Genomic DNA, 27,539 nt, shown 5'->3' with positions numbered 1-27,539 from the left:
TCCATAGCCCCTTCCCTTACTCGGAACAGTTAACAATGTCTTCGAGTTGTATTTGTTTTTTAATGGCCACTGTGAGTGATTAGTATCACCTAATTGTAACCTTTTCTAGGTTAAAAAAAAGTGTAGGCAGGTGTTATACTATAATACTTTAGGGCCTTGATTGCCCATTAGTCTTGTGGCCATGTGAAGCCATAACTCTTTTCTGGGGAAAAACTTGGCCGTACCCAAGGGGACATCCCCCACCTGTGATGTACCATCTGGGTAGCCTTGTGCCCTGATTAGGCTCCTCATTATTCATAAAATTTCATAAGAGGAGTCAAAGCTGCCCTTCTCTCAGTTTGTTCTCAGAATATATGTAGGGAATTTCCCTTTAATAGTAACCTGAGATTGGGTTCTAAACAGAAAATACACTATGAAATTCTCTGTGACTTTTTTTTTTTAATCAAAATCATGGTTGTCAGAAACGTCATTCAAAGAAGAATACAAAAAGTGTACAGTCTGCTTCTTCCTCTTGAACCCAAAATAGCTAAAAAGGGAAAAAAAAAAAGTGGCTTAGATTTTATTGCTTTTGTCCCTTATATACCGACTACGCTTTGCCATTAGGTCTTTGTCTTGCAGACAGGGAGGTAACAAGAGGAAGTGTTATTTATGGCAGACGTATTGTCCAAGATGTTTGCTGATCTCCATGGGAAATCACAGGAGTTGTCTCTCTCAGCTCCCAGTATCAGGAAGAGCTACGTATCTCAGAGAAGAAATGGTTTGTTTTTATTTTCAGACACTCTAAACAGCAATTAATCAATTAGGTTTCCTTTTTGCTTGGCAGGTAGGAAGCTCAGAGCCAAATCTGCAGCCCAATTGCAAGTATTTTGTGTAGGGAACCTTATTTCTGGTTTTGTTTTATTTTCCTTTGCTCTGATTTCCTCAGTTATCCTGTGGTATTGTATGTGTTTTCAGATGACACTCAAATGACTTTTAGAAGGAAACAAGGTATAAATGGCATGTGAATAAATGACCTTAAGAGTGAGGAGGGCTGCCCTTTATCCTCCGTATGATTTGTATTTTTTTTTTTTCCTTGAGTCCTGGGCAGAGCAGATGGCTGCATCCTTCCATGGCCCCGGTCTTTAAAGCAGTGATTCACTGGAAGCTCCTCTGAAGGCCATGCCAGGAGAGCGAGGTGAGAGGAACATGGCCATAGTTCCTGCTGGTGTGCAATGCAGTAATTGCCCATGATTGATGGGTTACAGATCACTGTGCTAAACATCTGTGGATGAGGTCCCTTTCAGCTCTAGAACTGTGTGATACTATAATTCTATGAGCAGTGATTAAACTTACAAGTTAATCTACTTTTCTAAGTTCTAGGCACTTTTTTCTGACCACTCTCTTCCCTGTGCATCTTGAATCCCCTTTCTGTAAGAGTTCCTGCTGCTCAGATTCCAGAAGGTTCTGTCCAACATCGGATTCTGAATGAAATGAGGACTCACTTTTCACAGCATAGCAAAACTGAGGCTCGCAGCACACTTGCATTAGCCATCCTCAACCCTCTGTAGAAGTGATTCTCAAAGTAAGTGGGAGGAGAGGAGAATATTGAATGTATTTGCCCTTTTGAGAATCCTAAAGAATTGGGATTATATTTTTAAAATGCAATCAATTTCAGAATCATTTTCCTTCTCTAAAAGTTTTCTTTGAATCTTTGGTTAGATCTGTTGCTTGAGGCAGGGTTTAAATAAATGAAAATAATTTGATCTTTTACAAAACACATTTTATATTTCATTTGATGAACCATAAGTGGAGGATACACCAACCTCAGCAGATTTCAGAAATGGCCTGTGGCAGTCTTTTCCATTCATTCAATCAATGAATCAATGAAGGACCAAGCATAGTGCTAAGCTACTGGGGATGCCTCCCAAAAGAGATTAGGGGCTGACAGAAGAAAAAGGAGAGGAAGAGAGAGAAATAATGGGAACATGGTACTCAAGCTGAGGTATAAGATATAGTAGTGCCTCAAAGGAGAACGTGATCCACCATGAGAGGATTCAGAGAAGGTTTAAAGAATTAGCCTTGATGGTGGTTGTGCTGGTTTGAAGCTGTTATGTACCCCAGAAAAGGCCATGTTCTTTTAATCCATCCCTGAGGGAGCAGACCTTTTATGGGTGGAAACTTTTGATTAGGTTGTTCCCATTGAGATGTGACCCAGCCCATTCAAGGTGGGTCTTAATCCTTTACTGGAGTGTTTTATGAGAGGAAAAAAAGAGAGACATTTGGAAAAAGCTGAGAGAAAGAAGCACCTTGAAGATGCTAAGAAAGGACCCACAAAAACTGAAAGAGCCAGAATCTGAAAGCAACAAAACCTGGGAGAGAAGGATCAGCAGACGTAGGCCATGGACCTTCCCATGTGACAGAGGAACCCCGATGCCAGCAGCCTTTCTTCAGAGAAGGTATCCTCTTACTGATGCCTTAATTTGGACATTTTTCATGGCCTTAGAATTGTAACTTGTAACCTAATACATCCCCATTGTTAAAAGCCAGTCCATTTCTGGTATATTGTATTTTGACAGCTTTAGCAAACTGAAACAGTTGTTATAGGTTGAATTGCATCCCCAAAAAAGGACATGTTTGAGCCCTAACTCCCAGTCCTGTGAATGTGACCTTGTTTGAAAAGAGGGTGTTCAAAGATATTATTAGTTAAGATGAGACCAAACTGGAGTAGGGAGGGCCCTAAACCGGTATGACTTGTGTCCTCATAAGAAGAGGGAAGAGACACAGACAAGGATACATGGGAGAACACCATGTGCAGATGGAGACAAGAAAGAGGCCATGTGGAGACAGGGCAGAGGTGCCTCTACAAACCAAAGAACATCAAGGGTCAAGGCAACTTCCAGAAGCTAGAAGAGGCATGGAAGGATTCTCCCTTCAAGCTTCAGGTGGACAGCGGCCCTGCCGACACATTGATTTCAGACGCCCAGGCTCCAGCACTGTGAGACGATAACTTCCTGTTGTTTTAAGCCATCCAGTGTGTGGCACTTTGTACAGCAGCCCAACAAACTAAGACGGTGGTGAAGGATAGGTGGTAGTTTGCCAGGCATAGATGGGAAGGGCACTTCAGCACAGGGTAAGTATAAAAATGTGGCGGTAAAATCAGCAATATGTGCTTGGACAACTTTCCAGGAATGTGCATTATTTTTCATAAGCACTGAGAAGACACAAAGAAAAGTGTAAGGAAGGAAAGAAGAAAGAAGGGAGGGAAGGGAGGGAGGAAGGAAGGAAGGAAGGAAGGAAGGAAGGAAGGAAAGGGAGTAGGAAAGGATTCAAAAGGAATCAGGATTTTTGCTGATCTGGAGATAGAATTTTAGTGTGGAATTGGAGACCAAGAGATTATCAGAAGCTACATTAAAAGGTGGGAAACTGTATTACACAGATTTTGGGATAAGCTAGGTGGAAAGCTTCCTTTCTGTACAGAATCAAGCATGCTTAAGGGCCTCCAGATGATCTCTGAAGTCTTTGCAAAAAGTCTAAATTCCCCTATTTGGTGAAGTGCATATCTGTTCTTTCTGGAGAGCCTAGCACCTTAGCCCCCTTTTAAACTCTTTGGATAATTGCTGCTTCCCATTGTGCACAGGCTTGGGGAGGAAGCTCCAACAATAAGCACTGTTTACTCTGTTTTCCCATTTCTTAGTATTTCAGAGCTCCTTTGGTGCCTGACCATTGCCAAGCCCTCATTTCAGCTTATGATCAAATCTGTGCAAGTCATGCTATTCTTTTGATACCCTTTTGGCTTAAACAGGGCCAATCAGTTTCAGTGGCTTTCTACTAAGAATACCATTTTGACCAGCATTTTCATTTTCAATTGCTGCTATAACAAATTACCCACAAACTTGGTGACTTAAGCAATAATAATTTGTTATGTGACAGTTTTGTAAGTCTGACGGGACTTCAAGGGCTAAAATCAAGGTGTCAGCGGGGCTACATTCCTTTGTGTTTGGAGACACTGGAGGAGAATACATTTCTTTGCTTTCTGCTGCTTCTAGGGGTTGCCCCGTTTCTTGGTTCATGACCCCGTCCTGCTGTAAAGCCAGCAATGGTGCATTCAGTCCTTCTCATGCTGCCATCTCTTTGGTTCTCCGCAACCAGGTAAGGTTCTCCATTTTCACAGACTCATGTAATCCGACTGGATCCACCTGGATAACCCAGGATAATCTCCCTGTCTCAGGGTCCTCGACCTGAATTACATCTGCAAAGTCCCTTTTGCCATGTAAGGTCACATGTTCACAGGTTTCTAGGATCAGTGTTGTGACATCGTTGTGGGCCAGTATTCTGCCTGCCACACCAGATGATCATTCTTTGCATCTCCAGAGGTGGGGTGGGTCAGCGTCTTGCTGCCTCCAGGAGTGACGCTGGGAGAAAAGGACAGCATCACTTCTGTAGTGCTCCTGCTAACAAGGCAAGGCCTGGATGTGGGCAAGAGGAAACGCTGAACAGACACAGGTAGAGGAACACTAGACAGAATGAATGCAGAATTAAATATAGAATACAGAATTTAACATGTCAGGCCCGTGAAAGATGGGGAAAGTGGGAAGAAGTACTCTGGGGTGAAGGAGATTAAAGAGAGAAGACAACTAAATGTAAAGCATGATAAGGTATTGGGCCCTGGATCAGGAAAGGTGAAAAGTCCTTGTGGGGGAAAACCCATAGCTAACATCGTACTCAGTGGGGAAAGACTGAAAGCTTTCCCTCTAAGATCAGGGAAAAGACAAGGATGCCCACTGTCACCACTGTTATGCAACATTGTGCTAGAAGTTCCAACTAGAGCAATTAGGCAGGAAAAAGAAATAAAAGGCATCAAAATTGGAGAGGAAGAAGTATAACTTTCACTGTTTTGCAGATGATATGATCCTATATGTAGAAAATCCAGAAAAATCTACAACAAAGCTACTAGAGCTAATAAATGAATACAGCAAAGTGGCAGGGTACCAGGTCAACATGCAAAAATCAGTAGTGATCCTATACACTAGTAATGAGCAACATGAGTTGGAAATCAAGAAACAAATTCCATTTATAATAGCAATCAAAAAAATAAAATATTTAGGAATAAACTTAAACCAAGGCCACAAAAGACCTATACACAGAAAACTATAAGAAATTGCTAATAGAAATCACAAAAGACCTAAATAAATGGAAGGACACACAGTATTCATGGATTGGAAGGCTAAATATAATGAAGACGTCAATTCTACCTAAACTGATTTATAGATCCAATGCAATACAAATTAAAATCCCAACAACTTACTTTGCAAAAATAGAAAAACAAATATCCAGACTTATTCGGAAGGGCAGGATGACCCAAATAGCCAAAAATATCTTGAGAAAGAGGAATGAAGCTGGTGGTCTCACTCTACCTGACTTTAAAGCATACTACAAAGCTACAGTGGTCAAAACAGCACAGTAGGGGCATAAAGGTAGATATGCCAGCCAATGGAATTGAATTGAGTGTTCAGAATTAGACTCTCTCATCTAAGGACAATTGATCTTTGATAAGGCAGTTAAGCTAAAGCAAGTGGAACAGAGCAGCCTCTTCAATAAATGGTGTTTGGAGAACTGGATATCCATTTCCAAAAGAATGAAAGAGAACCCCAATCTCACACCTTATATAAAAATTAACTTGAGATGGATCAAAGACCTAAACATAAGTGCTAAGACCATAAGACTTTTAGAAGAAAATGTAGGGAAATAACTTAAAGATCTTGTGATAGGATGTGATTTCCTAGACCTACACCCAAAGTGTGAGCAATGAATGAAGAAATAGATAAAAGGAATCTCCTCAAAATTGAACATATTTGTGCATCAAAGGAATTTGTCAGAAAAGTAAAAAAGGCAGCCTACACAATAGGGCACAATATTTAGAAACCACATATCAGATAAGGGTTTAATATTCAGAATATATAAAGAGATCCTACAATTCAACAACAAAAAGAGAAACAACCCAATTTAAAATGGGCAAAATACATGGTCACACACTTTTCTGAAGAGGAAATACAAATGGCTCAAAAACATAAGAAAAGATGCCTAACTTCCCTGGCTATGCAAGGGAAATGCAAATCAAAACCACAATGAGATATCATCTCACACCGCCTAGAATGCCATTATCAAAAAAACAGAAAATTACAAGTGCTCAGGAGGATGTGGAGAAAGAGGCACACTTATTCACTGTTGGTGGGAATGAAGAATGGTGCAGTCACTCTTGATGGCAGTGTGGAGGTTCCTCAGGAAGTTAAGTATAGAACTGCCATATGATCCAGCAATCTCATTACTTGGTATATACTTGGAGGAACTGAAAGCTAGGACATGAACGGGCATTTGTAAGCTGATGTTTATTGCAGCATTATTGATATTTGCCAAGAGACAGAATCAGCCCAAATGTCCATCAACATTAGAGTGGATAAACAAACTGTGGTATACACATATGATGGAATATTATGCAGCTGTAAGACAGAATAAAGTCACAGAGCATGTAGCAACATGGATGAAACTTGAGGACATTATGTTGAGCAAAATTAGCCAGAAATAAAAGGACAAATACTGTATAGTCTCACTAATATGAACTAACATTAACGAGCAAACTTGGAGAGTTAAAGTTGAGAACACAGGTTATCAGGAGATAGAAAGATCTCTGGTAGAGATCCAGTACTGGATGCTGAAGGAGTGTAGAATTGTTCTAGTTTGCTAATGCTGCCAGAATGCAAAATACCAGAAATGGATTGGCTTTTATAAAGGGGGTTTATTTGGCTACACAGTTACAGTCTGAAGCCCATAAAGTGTCCAAGATAAGTCATCAACAATCGGGTACCTTCACTGGAGGATGGCCAGTGGCATCCAGAAAACCATTGTTAGCTGGGAAGGCACGTGGCTGGCATCTGCTCCAGAGTTCTGGTTTTAAAATGCCTGTCTCCCAGGACATTCCTCTCTAGGCTGCAGTTCCTCAAAAATGTCACTCTTAGATGCTCTTGGGGCATTTTTCCTCTCTTGGCTTCTCTGGAGCAAAAGTCTGCTTTCAATGGCCATCTTCAAACTGTCTCTCAGCTGCAGCTACTCTCAGCTCCTGTGCATTCTTCAAAGTGTCCCTCTTGGCTTTAGCTCCTCTTCAAACTGTCACTCTCAGCTGCACTGAGTTCCTTTTGTTTGTCAGCTCATTTATATGGCTCCAGTGATTAATTTAGACCCACCCTGAATGGGTGTGGCAACACCTCCATGGATATTATCCAATCAGAGTCATCACCCACAGTTGGGCAGGGCAAATCTCCATGGAAACACTCAAAGAATTACAATCTAATTAACACTGATATGTCTGCCCACACAAGATTACATCAAAGAACATGGCTCTTTCTGGGGGACACAATATATACAAACTGGTACAAGAACGTTCAACAGGATTGATTGTATAGATCCAGAAATGGATAGCCCAATACAGTGTGATGGTAGCACAATATTGTAAGTACACTGAACAAAGATGAATTTGAAAACACTTGAAAGAGGAAGTCTAGGGGCATGGATGACGCCAGAAGGAAAGACAAAAGATAACAACTGGGACTGTATAACTTACTGAAACCTAAAGTGGTCAATGATGGTGATTAAGTGTGCAAATATATGAATATTTTTACATGAGGGAGATCATATGAATGTCAACTTTGCAAGGTATTGAAAATGGGATGGTGTTGGGGAAAAATACAATCAATGCAAACGCAAGTCTATAGTTAACAGTAACATTGTAATATGTTTTTATCAATTGTAACAAAGGCATTATTCTAAAGCTAAATGTCTGTAAGAGGGGGATATGAGGGAGGAGTATGGGATTCTTGGTGGTGGTGGTGGTGTCTGAACCTTTTATTTCATTTTATTTCATTTTATTTTACTTTTTGTCATTCTTATTTTAATTTTTTTTGTAATAATGAGTGTATTCAAGGACTGATTGTGTTGATGAATGAACAAATATATGATGCTACCATGAACAATTGATTGCACACTGTGGATGATTATATGGTATATGAATATATCTCAGTAAAATTGCAGGGGCAAAAATAAACAGGGATACAAGGGCTGGAGAAACTTATATAGAGGGGGATGTATCTATTCACTGTTGGTGGGGAAGTAGAATGGTGCAGCCCATCTGGATGGCAGTATGGTGGTTCCAGAAGAAGCTAAGTATGGGGTTGCCATAAGGTTCTGCAACACCATCATTGGATATATACTTGGAAGAACTAAGAGCAGGGATATGAACGGCATTTGCACACCAGTGTTTATGGCGGCAGTATTCACAATTTGCAATGGATGGAGGCCTAAGGGTACATTGACTGATGAACAGAATAGTGAATTGTGGTGTATGCATACAATAGAATATTGAGAGACTGTGAGAAGGTATGAAGTTGTGAGGCATACAATTAGGTGAATACATCTTGAGGACAGCATTTTGAGTGAAATAAGCCAGAAATGAACAGTAGGCATTTGTAAACTGATGTTTATAGCTGCATTTTTTGCATTTGTCAAGAGATGGAAATAGCCCAAATGTCCATGAACATTAGACTGGATAAACAAACTCTCTATACATTTTAACACCTCACTAATATGGACTAACCATAATGTGCACATGCTGAGAAATTGAATTTTAGAGTATAGGTTATCAGGGGAAGGCTTCTCGTAAAGATCCCTAGATTGTAAGCTCTTACAGCAGTTACATCTATTCCTGAGTTCTAATGGTTATCTCTAAATTCTCAGATGCTGAGCTCTTTGTGTATAACCTGGTTGGTCCTTGGAACTTCGGGTATCTGTGTGACACCTGAGACTCAGAGCTAGAGTTCAGCAACTATGAATGTCAGTATTACCCCATACAGCAACTATTTAAAAAGCTGAAAAAGAGTTCAGACTTCAATTAGAGATATGAATGAAGCTGATCTGATTAAGACTAAGGTAAATCAGATTAAAGGGTAAAGGACAATATTGATGGTATTTTAAAACTTCAACTTCTGTGTGGGACCAAAGGAAGAGATGTTTATTTGGTGCAAAATCTGTACTTTATGTAGCACACTACATAATTTAACTTGTATGGTCAGTTTATTCAAACACCATAATTACATGGAACTCTGAAAAAGGAGTGCAATATGGTTGATTTGTACAGGTTAGTGTGAAGCCCTGATACATCCCAAAGTAATTTGGGCAGAGAATAAAAATGTATTTGCAAAGCCCTCTTGAGATGCCGTGGTAATGTGGAAATATTAAACTTCCCCAACTGCGAAATTACTGATATTCTTGCAAGCATTGGGGACTAACAATTTGGAAGGCTGAGCCCTTGGTCTTGGAGCTTGTCCTTATGAAGTTTGTTACTGCAAAAGAGAGGCTAAGCCTGCTTATAATTGTGCCTAAGAGTCACCCCCAGAGAATCTCTTTTGTTGCTCAGATGTGGCCTCTCTCTAAGACAACTTGGCAGGTAAACTCACTGCCCTCTCCTCTATGTGGGACATGACTCTCAGGGGTGTAAATCTCCCTGGCAATGTGGGACATTACTCCTGGGGATCATCCTGGACCCAGCATCATGGGAGTGAGAAAATATTCTTGACCAAAAGGGGGAAGAGAAATGAAACAAAGTAATGTTTCAGTGGCTGAGAGATTTCAAATGGAGTTGAGAGGTCATTCTGGAGGTTATTCTTATGTGTTATACAGATATCCCCTTTTAGTTTTTAGTGTATTGGGATAACTAGAAGGAAATACCTGAAACCATTGAACTGCCTTGATTCTTAAAGATGATTATATAACTATATAGCTTATACGGTGTGATTGTATGATTGTGAAAACCTTGTGGCTCATACTCCCTTTCTCCAGTGTATGGAAAGATGAGTAGAAAAATGAGGACAAAAATTAAATGAATAATATGGGGGCATGGGATATTTTGGGCATTCTTTTTTATTTTTATTTTTATTTTTATTCTTATTTTAATTTTAAATTTTTTTGGAGTCATGAAAATGTTCAAAAATTGATTGTAGTGATGAATGTACAACTATGATGGTAATGTGAATAGTTGATTGTACACTTCACATGATTGTATGGTATGTGACGATATCTCAATAAAACCAAATTTAAAAAATGACACACGCAAAAAGACATTGTGGGTACAGTTGAGGACATTTGAATGGCATCTGTGAAGAGGAGGGAGTGTTGTATCAATTTTAATTTCCTGATTGGGAAGACTGTATGGTAGAAATGTTGGAAGGTGTCCTTGATGGGGGGAAATATACTGGAATATTTAGAGATGATGGAGCATGATATTTTCAACTTCTTCTCCAATGATTCAGAAAAAGAGCGAAAAGGAGAGAGGGAGAGATGGAGAATTGAAGGAGTAAATGTGGTAAAATGTTAATATAGAGGAATCTGGAAGTGGCTAGATTGCATGTTTTGTACCATTCTTACATCTCTTCTTTAAGTTTGAAATTATTTCAAAATGAAGTGTGAAATATGATAATGGAGGTTCTCTGTTTATTGAAATGGAAAGTGTCCATGATTTCTTTATGTAGATTATTCCATATATGTCCATGTTGATAGCAGTGATCTCTTGGTCATAAGAATTAGAGGTTATTGTTAACTTCTTCCTTATAATTCTCTGAATTGCTGAACATTTTTATGAGCTGTTTTGTTTTCCTAATCAGAGGAAAATAAATGGTATTTCCTTTCTTCGATCAGTCTTTTTAAACCTCCATCATTATAACTTTTTATTTGGAAAGCATTTCAAGTCACTTTGTTCTTCACAAATGTCAGGACTAAAATACTGTATATACATACAGATGAACCCATGCAGATAAGCATCTCATACTTAAGAAAGACACACATATATAGACATGAAAACATCACTTATTCAAAGTATAAATTTCAACAATTTCTAAGCAACAACCTAAAACTGTCATTTTATGCACTCAATTACATAATTAAGCATTCACTTACACTAATTGTCCTTGGCCTTGTAAGCTAGCAGCTTAGAAAATTAAAATCAAATCAAGTGACATTTATATAACACTTTACAGTTAACAAAGTTATTTCATTAAATCTGCAAAATCACATTGTGTGGCTGGTGCAGTTACTAACCAAGAATCAATTTGTGCCCCATCCCAGAATGCTTTTCCTGGTGAAACAGGAGCCAGCCAAGACTTTTTCTGCTCAATGATGCTCCTTGAGAGTTTATGAGAACAGAAAGGGGTGGGGACGAGGAATTCGCTTAGGCACTCTTTTCAGTAACTCTTGTTTTCACTTCCCACACTGAACTACTCACAGAGGTGCTCAGTGTTCAGTTACCTTCCCTGTTTCCAGCCTGTTTTCCGAATCCACTCCAGAAAGAGAGGGCTCTGCTCGGAAATCTGCAGACAGAAATGTTCACCATCAAGCTCTCGTCTTCATTTATTCCTAAGAGGGCTGACACCTATGAAGGTGGCAGAAGTAAGAGTTTAGATAAATAGGAGGAAATTTAGCTCTCCTAAGCAGAGGGAATGACTTAAGCAGTTTTCCCCAAATCAAAAATCATTAGCAGATCAATAATCTTATATAACAAGTCAAGGTCAGCCTCATTAGTAATGAGGTATATGGATGTCTAATTGTAGCTGTTGGAAACTGGAGCCTTGTCTCACCTTGTATTAGGAATTGAACAGCTACATAGAAATTATGCCTTAATAGATTCTTCTTTCTTCTGTGAGGATCTCTGGTTATTGATTATTGAAAACTTACCACCTTTCTGCAGTAAACCAGATATCTAGCATGCATTACCCTGAATCATTCTCTATTCTGATAGTCTCTAACCTTTCTGATTTCACACTCTTATCAGAAAAAAGAGTATATATTCTCAGTATGTGTGCATTTACTTACAAATCATTTTTGTAAATATAGAGATAGTAATGTACTAAATGCATTTTATAAAATACAAATTTAAGAAATAGACACTAAAGAGGATAGGAACACAACCATATTTAAATTATTCTATTTTATTTAAGCTTATTAATGGAATGAAAACTTTTTACACTCACTAAAATGATATTCTTATCCATAATAATAATTTTTTGAAACATTTATTTTAATATGTTGTGATACTGCATCTTGAAGACTTGATTTCAAGTTCAGTGTCCTCAATATTTTGTTGTAATAGCTGTCAGCAATTTTAAAAGACAATACTCCACCAAGATAGTCCAAAAGAAAGAAATGTTTCATTGGCCTGTATTTACTAAATTCACTTAGTCATTTTTCCATCCTTTCTATGAGTTTCTATGGAAATTCAGTAAAAAAATTTCCACCTTCCTTGGTGCCAATCAGTTGTTCTTCCAAACTAAAACTAGGTATATAAAAATAATATTTTTTAACAAATGGATTCAAAATCCACTCATTCATCATTGGAAATACTTTTAATTAGATTAGAAGTTGCTACTGTTAAGAAATTTTTAAGTGTGCAGGTAGAGTTTTTATAGGTGACATTTACATTATTTTCAGTAATAAAAACCTCACATTAATGGAAGCATTTCAAAACATTAACACATTTTGAATTTATATGTTACATGTTTCACCAAAGGGTTTTTGGTGGGATGATAAACACTTCATTTGGAATGCCAAAGAAAAGAGAAGTACTGTAAAATAAAGTTTATTCACATGCTCAGAAAATCACTGAGTGGAGCCAGCTTGCATTGGGAAGGTATTATCAATCAGACATTCAGGACAAGCACAATGTGCTTGTCAGGTAATTGCAGTGTGGGGATGCACAGAGGCACTATCTGAGGAACCTACCAGTGTGCACCTGAGAAAAAGGACTCGAGCGAATGTCAGCAGAGGCCAAGAGGCCTGAAGCAACAGTCCCACGTCCGCCATCTGACACTAGCCTCTAATGGTCCTTTCTCTGTCTCCTGCCCAACCTGGGGAGACCCACAAACTGCAAAGGGAGCTCAGGATGGGAGAGACAACCAAGATCAAGAAGAAAGACGTGAGAGAAATAACAGGTTTATTGGAGCTATTTAATTAGAAACTGTCTTTTAGGGCTGATGGGTAAACCACCTTGTGCCATTTCGATGTATTATGTCCCCCCAAATGCCATTATCTTGGATGCAATCTAGTGGGGGCAGACATATTAGTGTTGATTAGATTTTGGGTGTTTCCATGGAGATGTGATTCAATCAACTGTGGACAAGACATTGAGTTGGATAATTTCCATGGAAGTCTTGTCCCACTCATTCTGGGTGGGTCTGAATTAAATTACTGGAGCACTATATAAGCTCAGACAGAAGGAGCAAGCTTGCTACAGCCAAGAGGGACAGTTTAAAGAATGCACAGAAGCTGAGAGTAGCTGCAGATGAGAGACAGTTTGAAGACAGCTGTTGAAAGCAGACTCTTGCTCCAGAGAAGCTAAGAAAGGATAAACACCCCCAGAGCAACTAAGAGTGACATTTTTGAGGAACTGCAGCCTGGAGAGGAACTTCCTGGGAGAAAGCCATTTTGAAACCAGAATTATGGAGCAGACGCCAGCCACGTGCCTTCCCAGCTAACAGAGGTTTTCCGGGCACCATTGACCATCCTCCAGTGAAGGTACCCGATTGTCGATGAGTTACTTTGGATACTTTATGGCCTTAAGACTGTAACTGTGTAACCAAATAAACCCCCTTTATAAAAGCCAATCCATTTCTGGTGTTTTGCATCCTGGCAGCATTAACAAACTAGAACACACCTTTTTTTACACTTCTTCCTTACCCCACTAAAGTGTTTATTAATGATCTTTGGCAAAGGGAGCTTTGTTTCTAAGGAGAAGAGCACAGGCAAACACAGTGAAATAGGCTTATCACTTTCCATGGAAAAGTCAGTTTCTCCTCACCCCAACAATAATAACAGAAAATGCTGGACAATTATTTTTTCTTTAAATATTGGTTTGGGGGAAATTGTTGGCCTTCCCACATACCCCAATCTGGCCTTGGGAGTGGACCATTCCTAGGTTGTCTTACATGCTTTTGTGCTCGTGCACAGCCTTCTGAGAATCATTGCAAAGATTCTCCTGGCAAACCCGCTGCTCAGCCTAGAAAGGCCATGAGCTGTCCACACGCCCACAGTCTCCAGTGAAGAACTGTAAGAGGCTGACACCCCCCTCCCTCCCCAGCACTGCTACAGCTGCCTCTGAGGCTCTCCATTCTCCATCGGTACCCACAGGGTCACTTCACTCTGAAACCACCATGAGAACCCACTGCCACGTTGGGAAATGTCCCTGCTCTGGACACTAGGAGCTTCTGCCTTTCCCAGCTATCTAACCCCTCACAGTTTCTTTCCTTCTTCCAGCATGACTATAAATAGTTCCAGGCACTAGAAATCTGAGGAACCACCACTCCTACTTCTCAAGCTGACATGAGACTGTTTTGTTCATGAATTTCTACTTTCCAGTTCCATTTCATGTCTTCTTCTTTTCTCCAGAGTAAAAGGAATGTCCCCATGTAGCATTATGTACCCATTCCGCTCCGCCCCCCACCCCGCCAAGGCCTTCTGATGAGCTTTCTCAAAGTATACACACAGCAGATTGGCAATTGGGCAGGGGAGGAAGGGTTGAGAACACTTCTTTGCTATGAGAATATAAACCAGTATTTTACTTCATTGTATGAAATCCAACTTGTGGTGATTAATATAGCGTCTATTTAGAGAAGGCAAAGGGGCCAATTCTTCCCTGAAATGCTTCACCCAAATAACAATTTGACTACAAAGAAAAATTGCAATCTTTACTTGAATTTTCTTGATTTTCAGATATCCCCTTGGTTTGCGTGTTTTCTTGATTTGGGGCAGTTCTAAGTTGGTCTTTAATTTTATCGACCTAGTTCACATCAACATTTGCCTACAGAAAATCTCTTGTGTCATGGACATTTGTGCGATTGTTTTTAAACTACTACCCTCCTATCTATTATTGGAGACCCCCTGAAGAACTGAGTTTCTTCAGCTGTCCTTGGAGAGTTGTCCCCTCCTGCCCATCTCCATGGATAGAGTAGGGTACCCTATGTTTGCAAAGTGCCACCATCCTCTAACACAATAAATTGCTGTGGTAGTTTTGAGGCTGTATGTACCCCAGAAAGGATCATGTTCTTTTAATCCATTCCTGTGAGTATAGACCTATCACAGGTGGGAAATTTTGAATAATTATTTCAATTGAGATGTGACCTACCTCATTCAAGATGGGTCTTAATCCTTTTACTGGAGTCATTTATAAAAGAATAAAACACAAAGAGATAAGATTAAGAGAAGATCACAGAAAAAGCCCCAGAGAAGCTGAGAGGAAGCCTCTGAAGTCAGAAGCTGAAGCAACAAAACCTGGGCAAGAAGGACTAGCAGACGCTGCTATGTGCCTTGCCATCTGACAGAGGAGCCCAAGCTTGCTGGTAACCTGTCTTCAGAGAAGGTATTATCCTGTTGATGCCTTAATTGGGACATTTCCAAGGCCTTAGAAATATATATTTGTAAGCTAATAAATCTCCATTGTTGAAAGCCAGTCTGGCAGCTTTACCAAACCAAAACAATTGCCACAGGTAAGAACCTAACTGAAGCAGAGTCAACAAGCCCCTTCCCTGGGAGTTTTGGACTTGAGACTGAAAGAATCAGATTAGTCTCTCTCTAGGTGGCTAAAACTTTAAAAGACTGCCAAAGCCATATTTTCTGCCATGTAGATAAACCTGTTCATAAATGAATGCAGAGAGTTAGAGAAGATTTTTCAAGAACCAAGTTCCAGTTGTCCAGGGGCCCAGCAATCTTTTGGCCTTGGTTTCTCTTTTAGTTGTTGTTCCAGTTTGCTAAAGCTGCCAAAATGCAATATACCAGAAATTGATTGGCTTTTTCAATGAGTTTTATTAGGTTACAAATTTACAGTTCCAAGGCCATGAAAATGTCCAAATTAAGGCATCAAGAGGTAGATACCTTCTCTGAGGAAAGGCTGATGACATCCGGGGTTTCTCTGTCACATGGAAAGGCACATGGCTGGCTCTGCTTAACCGTCTCTCCTGGGTTTAGCTTCTGGTTTCAGTCGCTTTCTCCAAAATGTCTCTAGGCTTCTGTCTTAGCTCCTGTGGGTCCTTGCTTGTTTCTCCCAGGGGCAAACTCTAGATTCTATCTCTTAGCTTCTCTGAGTTTCTGTAGATCCTTCTTGCTTCTCCTGAGGGCTAACTCTGGATTACGTATCTTAGCTTCTCTCCAAACATCTTTCTGTCTGCATCTCCAGGTGTTTGAGTCTGTATTGGCTCTGAACTCTCTCTCTCTCCCTGAGTCCTAAAGGACTCCAGTAAACTAATCAAGACCCACCTTGAATGGGCAGGGCCACATCTCCATAGAAAACAATCTAATCAAAGGTCCCACCCGCAATTGGGTGGGTCACAGCTCTGTGGAAACAAACTAAACAAAAGATCCCACTCACAATAGGCCTGCCCCCAAAAGAGTGGATTAAAAGAACATAGTCTTTTATGGGGACTTAACAGATTCAAACCAGCACAGTTTCTAGGCTGCTTAAGCAAACACTATGCAAAGGGATGGTTTAAACATTGGGAATTTAATGGCTTGTGGTTTTAAGCCAGAAAAAATTCCAAATCAACCATCATCAAGGCAACGCTTTCTTCCCAAAAGCTGGTGCTCTGGGCTGGCTGCCAATGACCCTTGCTCATGGGCTCCTCTGTCACATGGCAATGCATATGACAGCCTCTCCCGACCTTTCTCTTCTCTTCCAGGTTCTGAATTTCAGCTTCTCACTTCCTCTAGCTCTCTCTCTTATCTGTCTGAATTTCATTCTGCTTATAAAGGACTTCAGTAATGAGATTGAGACCCATTCTGATTGAGCTGGGTCACACCTTAACTAAAGGAACTTCTTCAAAAAGTCTTGCTTACAATGGGTCCACACCCACAGGAATGGATTAAGTTTAACAACATGTTTTTCTAGGATACATACATCCCCAAACTACCACAGTTTCCCTGAGATATGTTTCTATCCTTGTAATAAATATGCTTTTTCATTATAGTAATTCAATTTGGGTTTCTGTCTATTGCAAGCGAAGGATTTCTAAGTAAAATGTGTGGGAAAGCATGGCACCTAAGAAACCAACACTCTGTTTTGGTCTCGAAACAGCTTGAGAAGCAGGCATTGACCCCCTGACACAGGGTGTGCTAGCTTCACGCTAATCCACAGGAGCAGGGTTTGTGTGACACTAAAGGACTTGACATGATGGAGTTTGACTCCAGATCTGGGTTGTATCCACCAACCAGGGAACTATTTTTCTTGCACTCTACCAGGAAAATACATTTACATATGTCATTTGCGACAGAGGTGATTATCACCTTAGAGGAGAAAAATATTTGGAGGAATTTTAGAAATTTAAAAAGGAATAGAAATGATGAAATCTGAAAATGTTCAAGTTCTGATTATCTCTCCCTCTACTTCCTACCATCTCTCTAAAGTTACTTTGGGCAGAAAAAAAAAAAAGAAAAAAAGAAACTCTAGAATTTTTTCTAAGTTCCAGGCTACCCTTGCCACATCTAACTAGAAAAAATTCACATTTTTCTTTCTTTCTGGTTTTTCCTTCACATACTTTTCCTTTATATACTTAAGATATTCAGAAGGTAAGACACTCTCCTGACTCATCTTCTCACTTCAACTCTTGTTCCCACTAATCCATTCTTCATAAAGCAGCCAACATACTATTTTTAAGACATGTAATCAGACCATTGACTCTCTTTTCTAAAATACTCCATTTGCTTCCCACCATACTTAGAATCAAACCCAAATTTATGACTGTGGCCCCCAAAGCCCTGCCTGATCTACCTGCTTTCAGCCTTTTGAAAGTGCCTGGTCCAAAAGTGTTATTCTAACCAGGGAAACAATGTTCAAGGCTCAGGTCTTCCAGAAGCCCTCTGAAGGACTGAGATAGCAGTGAATGACGAAGGTTTTGTCCTGGGAGACAGAAACCCTAATGACATCAGACTTAACATCTGTCATTCTACTGTCCATCTATGAGAAAACCAAATGGATAACTGTCTAATTTCCCCCCTGCTCTGAGTGCCATGGGATCCCCATCATCCCTCAAATGAAAACAGGAAAGCTAGCCCCAGGCTCCAGGTAGTGAATAGAGTGTGATGGTTAAGAGCTCAAGCTTGATGTCAGGAGAAACTGGGTTTGAATCCTAGCTTTACCACTTATTGGCTTTATTACTTAAGCAAGTCACTTAATCATATTGAGCCTCATCTTTTGACACTGCAATGTAGTACTAATTTGACTTTGTGAAAGTTAAATTAGAAAAAATATATAAAGCACTGTCTCCAAGAAAGTGCGGCTAAATCCTAAGCAATAACTACATGAAATTTCAGTTTTGGCTTTCATTTTTGCTTTCACATACATCATAGGTGCACAAGTTAAACAACTGCTTAAGCAGGGAAAGAGTCAGAGAGGCAGTTAACTTCTTATTGATTGTGATTGTGTTAGACTTTGCCTGAATCCTTGGCAGTACCTAACACAGTGCTGACCCTGAATCCTTCACAGTACCTAACACAGTGCTGAGCCTGAATCCTTCACAGTATCTAACACGATGCTGAGTACGTGGTGGGGCAGTACTACTCAAGTGAGGCTCGTAAATCCCCTGCATCAGAAGCACCTGTCACGATACTCAATGCTGAGCTCTACCCAAGACTTCTGATCAAGAATCCCTGGAGTCCAGGACAAGAAGCAGCATTTCAAATAAGTTCCCTAGATGATTCTTATGAACACATAAGTTAAGAACATGTAACTGATCCCCAAAATAAAACTGACTGATTGATTGGTTGAGCGATAAAATCTCCAGTTCTGGTCCCAGCTGCAAGCACTCTCCACTTACCTTTGCACCTTTAAAAAAATCATTCTCTAAAGCATAAGTAAATATCAGAATTTTGTTCTGAAAAGAAATGCAATGAACAAAAGGTCAAGGGTTTCTGTAGTATTTATTTCAAAGCCCCAGAGACCTCTTCTGACATTCCAATGACCCTCAATGGGCCTGTCGATTGAATGTTATATACGTGCATGTTCATGAAAATCCATTCTTCCAGAGACAACCCTCCCACAGTGCAGGCTCTATCAGGTAGAGGTTTAAGGTTCATTTATGATATTAATGTAGCTCTGTAATTCAGCTCTTCTTACCACCCTATATTTGTGTGATAAAGAGTCTGACTCCATACTTGATGTTTGACATCTTTCAAGCCACATCACTCTCCTTCTTCTTTGGCCCCACATGTCGGATGCACCCTCTTTGGGCACTGGCTGGAAAGTCAATCCATGCAATCCCCAGCCCAGGTGAAGGAAACCTCACCCTAAACAACACCCCACCAACAACAACCACCAGAAAACCCAAGCCAGCTACTCCTTGCTTTCTAAAGCCATTTTCTGACCTGCCTGGGAGCTGACCCTGCTTTCCCCAGAAAGCCTCATTATTTGAGTAACAGACCTTTTCAAGCCCTCTCAGTATATGTGTGGCATCATCAGTCTCAACATCCAAAACAGATTTTGAGTGTGGGGGTTAAGGATGCGTCTTGATCTGAAAAATGGCAGAAAGTCAGAACAATAGAAGCCTCTCCACCACTTCTCTACTTAGGTTTAGAATTAAATTTTTTTAATTGTTTCCCTGCAAATTTTAGTTCCAAAATCTTGGCCTGGCATCTAAGATCCATAATTTTAACCCAATTTATCTTTCCAAGCTTTTTCTCTTCTACCATTTTTTGAAAACCCTGTTCTCCAGCCAAATAGCTGATCTACTGATTCCCAAAGGAATTTTAATGCCTGACTTGTATTCATAATTGGCTTTGTGTGATCTTTTCCATTGTTGTCTTAAAGTATTATTTAAATCTTATGATGTTATTTAAACTTTCAGTTCTTCACAATTTTCATTTACCCAACTTTATGAAGCCCGGAACATTCTTTGTTTCCCCCCACAGACTTAAGGCAAGGGCTGGCACATCATGTGTGCTTAATGAATATTTATTCTTCTCATTTGATTTTGTAAAGAGTCTTAAACCTACTCTGGGATTTCGCAAGGGTGAAAAATTTAAGCAAAGGATAATTTTTGATGTGGAACTTTTCAGCAAAATTTTATGTTTTAATCATGCATGACATTATGATATTGGATTTGGGAAAATATTTTTTTTTTCTAAAGTAAAGATGAAAAGGTTTGTCTTTTAGTCTGTAGTGACCTTTTCTCACAATTGTAACTCATCAACAATAAAATCAGCTTAGGCTGAATTATTAAACCAATTGGTTTCTTTCAGATGTACTGACTTGGTGTAGGAATTCGGAAGGAATGTTTCCAAGTCATAAGCTTTCAGCATAGATTTTAGTCATTTAATGGGCACTAGGCAACTTATTACTAAAAGTGCTACATGATAATATAATGTTCTTCCCGCTGGATTGGTGTTCACATGGCACTTACAACAGAGACTGTGACTCCTTCAAAAAAAGCCATCCCTCTTTCCTGAGCCCTCCAGCTCATCTCCTCCCTGGGAGTTGATAACTGAAGGAGAAGGCCTAGGGTGTCATAGCTTTCTCAGTAATGACTCTAGTCCTGTCATCAAAGCCTCCATCAAAAAGACACAGGACATGCCATGGCAACTAGTGGAATTCTGAACTATTTGCATAAAGGCAAAGAAATGTTAGTGGCTTGTCTTTTCCCTACACTTGGTTAAATACTAAAAGAATGATCTCCAGCAGAAAGCATTCCACATCTAGAAGCTATGTGAACACAATTTTTACCAATGCCTCGCTCAAGAAAGCTAGTAATAATACCCCAAAAGAGGTTCTATTCTCATTCAACAGATAACCTGTTCAATAAAGACAGCTGAGTCTACAGATCTATACCCAGAACCATCTGGGAGCTGGGTGCTGCCGATTAGAAAAAAAGAAGAGTTCTATCTGGAAATGCATTGCATCACATATTTGGACTCCTTCAAATATTTTTGAGAGCTGTGTTAAAGCTTGTGTTGTCTATTTGTGCTATGCTTTTGTCAATGTGATGCTTCTTAGCGACTGGACCACACTGACTATAGCTTTATAGGTATTGTACCAGCACCGAACTCTAAATTCTATAACATTTTGTGAGTTCTGCTTCTATAACTACAACTGCCATTCACTCAGTAGACATACACAACACCCAAGGCCTTCTTCAGGATCTGTTCTCTTCCCCATTGCTTCCTTCCCTCTTCTCAGGTCTCCTTCCTTCTAACTGTGTGTTAAGACCATTCTCTTTTTTCACTTCCAACTCTTGCATACGGCCTCAAATGTCAGAAATAGCTTTCTTTCAGCCACTTTCCACATTCCTCCCCTTTAAATGTCCCATGTATGTGGATAGTCTGAAAAATGTCAAAATTTCTAAAGTCTCCTTAGAAGAATTTACATCTGCCCCCATTAGTTTGCTACTCTCACACATACCCTTCCCACATTTTCTTCCTATCAGCTGCTTCCTCAGGCTATGTTGTATTGATCACAATGGCACCAACATCAGGCCTTGGCAGATTATCCACAATTGATGCCAAATAAATCTTCATTCGTAGTTACATAGTTTGACAAAGCAGTGATCTCAGACAATGAGACAAGGCTGTGCAGGATGCTAACTATGGTACGTGAGCAATGTGTTATGGGGCTCCTGCAATTACAAGGATTTATTTCATGTCATTAAAAAAGTAAAAGCAGCCTAGTTTTTCAGCTGCACGGAGCAAAACGGGAAAAGAAAACATTATCACAAATGGGTGTCAGGTTTCTTAACAAATGTGTGTTTTTGGCATATCCAGAATCACCACCTAAGGCTGGTGGTAACACAGTGACATTAATTTGTAAATTATGTAAATACTTCCATGAAGACTAAAAACATAAGTAGAGAATATTTAAAATATTCTCACATACTTAATGATTTCTGGTAAAGAAAATTTGAATATTTCATTGATGTCCCAGATTATATATTTGATCTTTGCATCAAATGAGTAAAATAATCATTCCTAAGTAAAAACATTATGTATTCAGTAACAATTATATTCTGTTGTTAACTTTTGTACTTATCTGGTAATAGTCAAACCAACAAATCTAGAGTAGCAGTTTTATACTATATTGTGTCACCTCTTTGTGGGAATTTGATCCTGAAGATGAAAAGAAAAGCCATTCCCAAAATGGATTCTTGGCAAGGATCCATTTTTTGACTCTCATCCCACTCTATCCCATCCCCCAAAGGCAAATGCTAATTAGAGGCATTTTTCTTTATCAGTCTTGGATTGGAACAGCAGTGTAAAAAGTAGCAATTTTTACTTCTGTTTCAGAGACACCTTATCAAGAGCTGTTACTTCTATTTATTTTTAGGCAAGAGTTGACTTCAACCTCTTACATATTGGCTAACTAGTTGCCAGTTAAAATGCAGATTGAACACACAGGTTATTTACCATTTCACCTCCGGAAATAGTACTGAGAAGGCAATAAAGATATTAAAATATATAAACCCTTTTGTACAAAGAGAACAGAAACGGAAACGACAACAACAAATTTTGAAAGCTGGAAATCAGCTGGAGAGTGGTTACCAACTTAGGAAACTAAAAAAAAGCCTAGGGTGGGGAAATCTCTAGGTAAGTCCAGAAATAAGCAGTTGTGTGCCACAAAACCACAGAAAGCCTCAGTAATTGATAGTATCAATTACTTCTGAAAGTGGGGGTTCAATTAAGCTTTTACAAGAAAATTTGTATAAGAAACTATTTCATTCATAGATCTCCTCCCCCAACCTGCCTAGTCAGATGACTGCCAGTTTCCTCCACCATAGGAGAAAACAAGAGGTTTATTCTTTGGAGAAATTGAAACAGAGAGACCCTAGCTAGCCTCAGGGACACCGCTCAAAATATAATACCGGAGAACTGTACCAACAACTGGGAAAATAAGACGAACATGAAACTTCTGAAAGGTGAGATCTTCCCAGCCCCAGTCCAGTCCCCCATCCAGCCCCTCGATGCTGATAGGAACTCATAACCCTTGAGCATGAAACTGGCAGATTCATCCCAGTGAATTGACTGGACTAAAAAAAGAAAAAAAAAAAAAAAAAGATCTACAGTTATTGACAACTGGGGATTCCCTAAGGAAACTCCTCAGCTAGATTATTTTAAATTGAGCTACCACTCAAAAAGTTACATTCAGTCAAACAGAGCTTATAAGCAGCATATTTTCATCCCTCAAATATGAGCACACAGCCAATAACACTAAATATGAGAAAGATCTCTATGATGGTTGGGTTCATGTGTCATCTTGGCCTGGTGATGATGTCCAGGTGTCTGGTCAAGCAAGCACTGGCCTAACCGATATTGCAAGGACATTTCATGGCTGGTTAGTAAACCAGAAGGCTGGTTTATTAAATCATCAGTCAATTGATTGTATCTGTGGCTGATCACATCAATGAAGGAAGAATCTAACCAGTTGGATTTAATCCAATCAGTTGAAGACTTTTAAGGGATGAGAGATAACTTTCATTTCTTCTTCAGCCAGCCAGCTTCTCCTGGGAAGTTCATCTAAGACCTTCATCAGAACTGCCAGCTCACTGCCTGCCCTACAGAATTTGGACTCGTGCATCCCCACAATTGTGTGAGAAACTTTTATAAAATCTCATATTTATAGATACCTCCTGTTATTTCTGTTTCCCTAGAGAATCCTGACTAATACAACCCCTGATATGAATGATACGAAACAAAAACAGATAAAAGGAATCAAAAAGAGGCACTACATGAATAGAAGAAAACTCCAAACAAAACAAGATTAATCTTCATAATCCTCTGAGAAATGAAAAAGATATAGCATCCACAAAACAAGAAGAGGAGACTATAGAAAAGGAACATTTGGTGAAGAAAAACAAACTCTTGGTAACTAGGAAAAAACAGCAGAAAGTGGTATTTTAATAGAAGGGATCAAAGATAAAGTTTATCAAAGACACAAGGCGGCAGCAGCATGATGACTGGGTACGAACCATCAACCCTCCTCTTCCTCGTTGTCGCTGCCACTGGGATTCTTTAGATTGCGTGTGTTGGTGGTAAGCCCCCTGCCCACCAGACTGTCCTCCAGACCACCGGTTCTCCCTGTGTGGCCACTGCCAGCCCCAAGGTCGACCGGCCAGGTAACTAATCAGGTAACTCAACAGGTAACTCCTGGCAGGCTGGGGCGATGAAGGACGTGAAGCTGAGCTCCCCACCCTCTCACAGTGCAAAGAAGATGCTGAAGAGTAGATCTATCCGATGAGAGGAGAGATGCAGGAAATTTCACCTGGATTGTTTTTAGGCCCCTATTCTTCTGCTGTGAAAAGCAAGGTATGAACTTTAGGTTAGGTTCACCAAGAAACATTATTAAACAACTTTACTGGGCTACCTAAACCACAGCAACATGGAATAACCCATATAATGTGCATAAGCCAAGATATTGAAGCAAACTTTATTAAACAAAACTTTCAGCAATTATTTAGGTATTTAGTCTTGAATATTGCAGATAATCCAGTTGAAAATATAACACAGTTTTCTCTTGCATGTCTAAAGAATTTATTGATGGGAGCTTACAAACTGGAGGAAACGTTCTTGTCCGTGGGAAATGCAAGGGTCTCCAGGAAAAATGAATTTGTGTATGTTCAAGAAAGAAGATTGTGTATTAATTCTAATGCTACATGTGTTCATCCATGTCAGGAATAAGTGTCCATCTACATAGCAAAATTAACAATACAGATGATGTTACCACTAATGGAAATCTGTCCATTCTGGTACCACAGGCAGTTTGAAGAGAACACATGAAGAAAATGATGATTTTGGAAACGTGCAAGTGGCAATTGCACAGAATCGCTGACCCAAGAGCATCATTATAGAAGATGTGCATTTCTATTTGGGAAGGAGAAAATACTAGAGACAATAATAATGTAAAATGGTAAAAAAACACACAAAAAAAACAAGTAGTATCTTTTCAATTATGTTGCTTCCAAATATGTTTGTCTGCAACTTGTTCAGCAACATTTTAAGAAGATGTTGGACTTGTGTAACAGATGGCACTGATGGTTTTACTCCTTGTTTGTTTTTTATTCACTCTACAGTTTTATGATAAACTAAGAATTTTGGACTTGTGAAGAGGTATTGCAACAATGCGCTTTTCATACTTGAAATTTATTTGTATGATATAAAGTTATTACTTTAAACAAAACGCAAGCTGGGGGGATTTGTTTATAAAAATTGGATGATTTATAGCAAAAGTATTTACTAAAGTTTGCTAAAAATTTATTTTGGGTAATATATATTGCATTTAAAAATAATTAAACAGTTCAGTTTTATGAGGGAGCCTCCTACAGAAATATTAACAAAAGGCAGAAATCTGCCACGTTTCTCTTTTTTAGTGTATAACTCAATAACTTAATTGTCTTTTTATTTTTCTAAGCTCTTCTTGATCCTTCATTAATAGTCTTTAAATCATGTCATTAGCCAACTTTTCTTACTTTAACATGATCCAGTTATTGATTCCTTTTCTGTTACCTTACTAATTTGTTTATTCTATTAATGAGCAAAGATATTTTACTTTATAGTATCAGATTTTCCCCCAAAAAGGATAGTGTTAGAAGTTTTAAGTGACTTTCCTTTTTGCATTATTTTTTATCTGTTCTTTTGAGAAACTGTTTTGTTTTTGTTTTGTCCAAAACGGTTCTAAATAGAATATAATATACCAATGTAGCACTATTTTTTTTCCCTAAATGAAGCTCAAAAAAGAAGGGTCTTGCATCATTAAAAAAATAACAAAATGAATCCTCACAACCTCTAAAATTAGTATATGGAACAGTGAAAAGTAAGGTTAATGTTTTTTATTATAATTTCTTTGTTTTTAAACCACAAATAGTTTAGAATAAAAAATATTAAGGCTTCAAGAGACCTAAATAAATTAGTTTGGAATGTTCATTTCATGTTGTCTTGATGACTCTGTGAGATTTTTCCAACCCAAACAGAAGCTTTCCTCTGAAGACGCATTTATTGGGGAAAGTGATTTGTGGGAGACCTTGTTGTTTTAAATTAGCTTTTTAAAAAGTTCTTTAAATTGAGTTATTCCAAATTTCTCCAATAATTCACATTAGCAAGCCAACTTCATAAATCTTTGGCCCTCTGTGTTTTTATTTATATGTGTAAATATAAAAATTGTTCTAAGAAAAACATCCTCTATTTTAAGTACGTGATATGAGGGAGGAGAGGAGTGTTTTTAACTTTTTGTATTTGATGACCTTAGCATAGCACAAACAAAACTCCTTTGTATATCCTTTTTCTCAGTCTCCTCTACAGGTGCTTTACCGATGGGAACGATTTCTATATATTTCCTTGGTACCAAGAGGAACTATGCAAGGTAACCTATTACACCAAATTACTTGTTTTGCTTTCCATGATATAATAACACAGTAAAAGCTATTTTATCCAGTCTGGTGAGAGAGTGGAAATGGATTAAAATGCTTTGTTAATTAAGAGTTAATTCCTACATCCCTACCTAGGATTTTGCTGATTTTCTTGCAAATATTGAGGACTTACCAATTTGGTGGGTCAGGCCCTCGATCTGGGGGCTTTCCCCTGTGAGGCTTGTTGCTGCAAAGGAGAGGCTAAGCCTACTTATAAATGTGCCTAAGAGTCTCCCCCAGAGAACCTCTTTTGTTGCTCAGATGTGGCCTCTCTCTAAGTCCACTTGGCAGGTGAACTCACTACCCTCCCCACTACATGGGACATGACCCCCAGAGGTGTGAATCCCCCTGGCAACATGGGAAATGACTCCTGGGGATGAGCCTGGACCCAACACTGTGGGATTGAGAAAATCTTCTTGACCAAAAGGGGGAAGAGCGATGAAACCAAATAAGGTTCCAGTGGCTGAGAGATTTCAAATGGAGTCGAGAGGTCACTCTGGAGGGTTTTCTTATGCTCTATATAGATGTTACTTCTCAGTTTTTGGTGTGCTGGAATGGTTAGAGGAATATACCAGAACTGCAACCCAGTGAACTTGATTCTTGAAGATGATTGTATAACTATGTAGATTGCACAGTGTGACTGTGTGATTGTGAAAATCTTGTGGCTCACACTCCCTTTATCCAGTGTATGGACAGATGAGTGGGAAAATGGGACCAAAAATTATGTGGAGAGTAGGGGGGTGTGCCAGTTTGAATGTATTATGTCCTCCAAAACACCACTATCTTTGATGTGATCTTGTGTAGGCAGACATTTTAGTGTTGATTTGATTGTAATTCTTTGAGTGTTTCCATGGAGATGTGACCCACCCAACTGTAGGTGAAAACTCTGGATAATTTCCATGGAGGTGTGGCCCCGCCCATTCAGCTGTGGGCCTTGATGAGTTTACTGGAGCACTATATAAGCTCAGACAGAAGGAGCAAGCTTGCTACCGCCAAGAAGGACACTTTGAAGAACACACGGAAGCTGAGAGTGTAGCTGCAGATGAGAGACAGTTTGAAGACGGCCGTTGAAAGCAGACTTTTGCTCCGGAGAAGCTAAGA

General features: G+C 39.3%; 1 long non-coding RNA gene across 1 annotated transcript; it reads left to right on the top strand.

Annotated features, from left to right (window-relative positions):
* Positions 1-1,071: 1,071 nt before the first annotated feature.
* On the top strand, positions 1,072-26,522 carry LOC119507291. The gene is made up of 3 exons (XR_005211188.1): positions 1,072-1,174; positions 4,026-4,128; positions 26,320-26,522. It is a non-coding gene; the product is annotated as an uncharacterized LOC119507291 (long non-coding RNA).
* The last annotated feature ends 1,017 nt before the right edge of the window (positions 26,523-27,539 follow it).

This window comes from Choloepus didactylus, chromosome 12 (genome assembly GCF_015220235.1).
Source record: "Choloepus didactylus isolate mChoDid1 chromosome 12, mChoDid1.pri, whole genome shotgun sequence".
In the NCBI taxonomy this organism is placed as follows: Eukaryota; Metazoa; Chordata; class Mammalia; order Pilosa; family Megalonychidae; genus Choloepus; species Choloepus didactylus.
This window is presented reverse-complemented; position numbering and strand designations above follow the sequence as displayed.